This window comes from Dinoponera quadriceps, unplaced genomic scaffold (genome assembly GCF_001313825.1).
Source record: "Dinoponera quadriceps isolate SergipeBrazil2010 unplaced genomic scaffold, ASM131382v1 scaffold2171, whole genome shotgun sequence".
NCBI classification, from domain to species: domain Eukaryota; kingdom Metazoa; phylum Arthropoda; class Insecta; order Hymenoptera; family Formicidae; genus Dinoponera; species Dinoponera quadriceps.
The window spans coordinates 163,552-169,733 of NW_014556994.1; positions in this window are offsets into that span (position 1 = coordinate 163,552).

A 6,182-nucleotide genomic window follows, 5' to 3' on the forward strand; every position below is an offset into this window, starting at 1 on the left:
GTTGAAAAACAATTAAAGAATATTCTGAACTTACAATTTCTACGATATGTTAATACATCAAATTCCAAATAGCGCAGGCAAAACCATTACCAGTAATCACAAATTCTTAATGAAGTTATCATGAAAGTTAGTAAAGGTAATGTTCTATTCAGTGTAGCAGTTAGCAAGTTATGTCGTAAACAAATTAATGCAAGACTAACTTGTTATGTAACATATAATTGTATAAATAATATCGACAATATTGAAATCGATACTATTTTTACGGATTTTGTACATTGATGTTAAAATTTTATCAATTGTTTAATTTTTTATCATGTAGACTATATATGATTAAATATTCCATAAAATTATTTAAATAGAAGAAAATATTTATTTATATTTAGGCTACATGATCAATTTTGCATAAGAGTTTCTTTAAATTTTAAGCTAATTTTGTTATTAATTACATTGTCAAATGTTATACTGGACGTTCATAGATTGATTCACTGCCATTATTATTTTTTATTTAAGCAATTTTTATTGTCAAGTGTTCCAGCAAGTACATAAATAACAAGTTTGGATTTAAATCGTATTTTTGTGCCACTAAACATAACGATAAATTAATATTATATTTCTATATTTATATTTTAGTTGTGTATATATAAATATATAGTAATAAATTGCAAGAGAGCAATTCAATCCCTCGTATATACAAGACGAAGTCTTTTAAAGATGAATAGGGGAGACGTATTATTACGTGAGAATTCGTTTGAAATCCTCTGTAACTAATTCGGATTAATTAAATGAAACGCGAACGTACTTTTTAGAGGCGTCTTATATACTTATGCGTATATTTCTGGTTCCTTTACTTGGAGATGATATAAAAGAACATAACAATAACTTAAAGGAAAAAAACGCCGGTCGTTATTTAGAATTAAGAATAAACTGTGATCAGCGAAGATGTAAAATGTTAGTGTCATAATACCCAAGATACGTATACGAGTAAAAGAATTAATTGAAAATGCGAACAATAAGAATGTATACCGTTCAACATATTTCCACTGTACACTGAATGACGGTACTAAATAGCGGTGGGAATATAAGCATCTTCATATAGCAGTACGAAGAAGTGAATGGTAGTGCCAATGAAACGAATAGTCTGAACAATGTATACCTGCGTATATTTGTGAAAGAATTATATTCTATAAACTTAAACCTATATGCACATAGGGACTTAACATTTATATACACGCGAACATGTAGTTATTTAGATATATACATATATTGTAGTGTATCACCGCAGTGGAGAAATAAATATGCATATTTTGTAATCCGCAGAATTTTGTTAATATTTAGCTTATGATCCCAACTATGTTTTGGCTTTCCACCGTTATTCGACAATTATGTACGTATATTGATATTCGAGCATAAATTTTTTTTTATTTGAATTTTTATTAAATTCGCCATTGACGTTTATCAACATGATTTTTTTGGACGATTTTGAAATCTTTATAATTATTTAGCCGATACCGTTATCGTTATAATGTTCAATGTATTGTGTATACATTGATTATAAAAATCAAACGTAGATAATTGTTAAATGCATGCGACAATAATGTCTTAAGTAAAGTCTGAATTAGGGATGGACAGAAACTCGCGATATTAATTAGTATTGGAAAGAAATTTAATGTATAAATTATATAAATCATGTTCATATTTATGATTTAATCATAGATAAAATATGACAAATAGATATTGATTTTCTTTCATAATAAATGCCATGTAGTAAGATATAATAATATCTTAATGAATAATAACTGTGGAATATGATAGATGTGAAAAATTATAATTGCATATATTAAAAAAAAATAATTTAGAGATAATGAATTTAATTGAATTCATGATTCGCAATTAATGTCACCTGTTCGTTTTTACTTTGTATTCATGGATAGAAATTCAGCGCTAAGTATTTGCCATTTTACATAAATATTTTAGAGAAATGAACAAAACGACAACTCGGTATAATTATTTGTCCATTCCCGATGTGGACCATGTCGAAGTTATTTGTCGCAAAATTGTTTTCATTGTGAAACCGTAGCACGATACAATTTGTCGCGCGAATTCGCCAGAGACGATTCGTTATATGCGAAAGCATCCGCAAACGTATGCAGTTTAGAAAGAATCGGAGACTGCGAAATATCGAGGCGCGGAATCGTGCATACGATAGAAAGAGAGAACAATGAGATTTTGTCGACGAGACGAAAAGTCTATGTAACGATTATACTCTAATTGTGCGGCATGATTCATTATATACGCTATATATCCCGTTTTTTTGTTTTGCGTTATTGGCCGTCTAACGCTTCTCTAGTTTGCCTCGCGAGAGCATATTTTTTGCGCAAGATGTAGCCTGTGTGACCTCTCATTACATCCTTTTCGACGAATGTTTCAGTGTGGAAGAGATTGATGAAGAGAGCAGAGGATGGGCCGCCATTTCTCTGTCCGAAATGCGGCCGCACTTATTCGCACAAGTGCAATCTGACGAGGCACTTGCGTCTCGAGTGTGGCGTTGGGCCCAGATTTCAGTGTGCGAATTGCAGAAAGCGATTCAAGCATCGGCATCATCTGCGGGACCACCAGAGGATCCATTATACGACCTGCGGCTACGAACCGCGCAATTGAAACATCGCCTTCGTTCTGAGAAGACCGTTCGCATCACTGTCCTCTCGTTCGTTCCCTCATTCACTCGTTCGTTCAATATGTTTATTTTTATTATTTATTTATTTTATTTCCATTATATATTTGTGTTCTTTTATTATTTATTGTTAGTATATTTTAATTATTTATTCGCCGGTTGCGATCAAAAGTTGACAGTTTATCTGTGATTCTTTGAGTACCAAAATGCCGAATGCAATTACTGCACTTGTGACTAAATTCGTTTGGAATGGAATGGAGATTTTGGCAAAGTTTGTTTCGCGATATGCTTTGTTTGCATAGACAATTTCGTTATTTTATTTCTTATAAGATAATATAGACACGAAGTGTGTGTCAAATCAGGATTTTACAAGATAACAGGATCACGTGAGGATTTCGTATCATTTCCTTTAAGTGTTAAATATTTGCAAATTTTAAGCGCGCATATCTCTTAATTTTTTATCGTATCGAATTTATTATCGTTGTTATACAAATCGCGTCAAAAAGAAAAATCGCATCACTTTGTCTTGAATTAAGTCAAGAAGTAACTAAATGAATAGTATTACAAGGAATTAACTAAAAATGCTAATTTTGCTATAAATATAATGTCTGAGACACCAATGAGAAACACCACAGGTAACGAATAGCAAATATAATACGACACAATAGAAAAAATGGGTATTTCACGACACGTATATATCTGAGTCGACTAAGGTCGATCTAAGATTAATAATAATTCTATTTAATCTGGAATGTATTTAACACAAATGTAAATGAAGAATAATGATATGGTAGTTTTGAAATTACTGTATTTTCGATGTTCGTGAATGTGTGATTATTGATAAATCGTGCCAAAGAAAAAATAACAGTAATTTATATAATGAGTTTTGTACAGTATTGTATAGTCAAATATAGTGTACCGGGTGCTTGTGTTTAGCTTCAGACGCAAATGACCATTGCCATCAATAAAGTTCTGTTAAAAAATATTTCATGCATGATTAAATACAAATATATATAATTATATAAATAATAATAAATATAAATAAATATAAATATGCATAATTATAATAAATTATGTATGAAATTTGTCTATACATAATTATTTACTGCTATTTTATACATAATTATGTATGATTATATGATATATGATTAGTTATGATTAGATATAATGATCATTATTGTGCATTTATGATGCTATAAAAAATGTTTGCTCATTTTCTCTACGTTGAGACTTAAGACGTAAAGACAGACTTACTGAGATCTTCTTACATGCATTGAGAAAGAAAAAATATATTGCACAATAGTAATATCAGATAATTATGTCTAATTTTATCCGATCATATATATTAGGTTGGCAAGGATGAAATTTGTAGTTAATAATGTTGCCAACTGTAACAGCTTATTATTTGACATTGGCTTAATATATTACCGTTCTGTTTTTTTGTTGGAAAGTTACATATCTCGCCTGTTTAAAGAAATCATTGTAAGCTCTAAAAAATATTAAAACCTTTTTTTAAAAATTAATTTTATTGAAAATGGAACGGTCGGAAATTCGTACTATTATGAAGTATGAGTTCTTATGTGGAACTACGGCATCGCAGACCGCGCGAAACATTAATAGTGTATTTGGCTCTAGTGTTACTACGCAGCAGACAGTATCAAATTGGTTCGCCAAATTTCATACAGGTAACTTTGACCTCACAAATGAGCCACGCGGTCGCCCAGAATCAAAGGTCAATAATAATGAACTAAAGGTCGCCTTTGAGTCTGACCCATGTCAGAATGCCTATGAATTATCGTTAAAGTTTGGTGTTAGCAAACAAACAATATTAAGTCATTTAGTTCAAATCGGCAAAGTGAAAAAGTTGGATAAGTGGGTTCTATGTGAACTGAATGAAAAACAGAAATAAAAGCGTTTGGAAGCTTGCTTGATGTTGCTTTCTCGTCACAAATCTGATCCATTTTTGAATCGAATTGTCACTTGTGATGAGAAATGGATCCAATATGACAATCGCAAACGTTCAGCACAGTGGTTGGACAAGGATGAATCACCAAAACACACTCCAAAGCGCAATATTCATGAAAAGAAGCTGATGATGAGTGTTTGGTGGTCTAGCGTAGGTGTGATCCATTATGATTTCATGAAACCTGGCTCATCGATCACAGCAGAAATATACTGCAACTAACTGATGCAAAAACTTAAAGAAAAACAGATTGGTCTAGATTGGTCAACAAATCGACTCCTATCTTATTGCATGATAACGCTAGATCACACACTGCACAAATGACTGTGGCAAAACTACGGGAATTGGAGTTGGAACTTCTTCATCATCCTCCATATTCACCAAATCTAGCCCCACTGACTATCACTTCTTCTGCAATTTGGACAACTTTTTAATAGGAAAATAATTTAATTCCGACAATGCTGTAAAACTGGCCTTCCAGGAATTCATTGACTCTCGTCTGCCAGGATTTTAAACCACCGGCCTGAACAACCTGCGGCTTAAATGGCAAAAGTGTATAGACAATATGGGTGCATACTTTGATGAATAAAATAATTCCTTATATTTGTAAGTTATCAACCAACTTTTCCTTTTTTTCTACAAATTTCATCCTTGACGACCTGATAATTATAATATGATTAGTATTAAATAATTATATATGGACAAATTTCGTATATAACTTAGTATAATTATGCATAGTTATTTATACGTAATTATGTATGAAATTTTTTAACGGTATTATATCGCAGATATATATGACTATCTAATGCAATAGTGAGACTGCAGCATGCAGATAGTATCCGTAAATTCAAGTACTTACGACGAGCATCGTGTACTTAGTAGTACAAGTATACATAAGAACAAATGGCCGTAATTAAATCCGTCTCAACTTTTATAAGACGAACTTCATATAAATAAATAATGCGGATAATTGATCCTGTTGGGATCTTGTTGGGATGATAAAAAGTATGGAAACACGACGAAATAATGTGATAATGTTTTTATATTTTTCATCTACATCTCTTTAGAGAAGCATTTTAATAATTTTGCAAACGATATAGAAATTATTTTACAAAAATGTCTTTTTAATGTACAGGATGTTGTGCGAATATACAAGTCAGTACAACGGATTACCTATTTGCTTTAACAGCAAGAATGTACACTGAAATATGGACTTTGTAACATAGGTATCTAGCAAAACGATTTGCAGTTACTTTTTTATATTTTTTAATGGAAAAATATATACAAATCATTTTGCAAATGAGTATACTGTGCTGAGTCTGCGTCCGAGCGTGCGCGCCTGTCAATGAAGCGAGTAGGCAACCCTTCATACTTACTTGATTGTAATGCAACACTTTGTACATCATAATATATTATTTTAATATGTTTTATTATAATGTGCACATAATGCATATATGCAACTTCATTTTTATTATGAAAATAACGATTTATTTTTTGTTTACTTCGTTATTCAACTGCAAATATATGAAACAATAAAAAGGATATTAT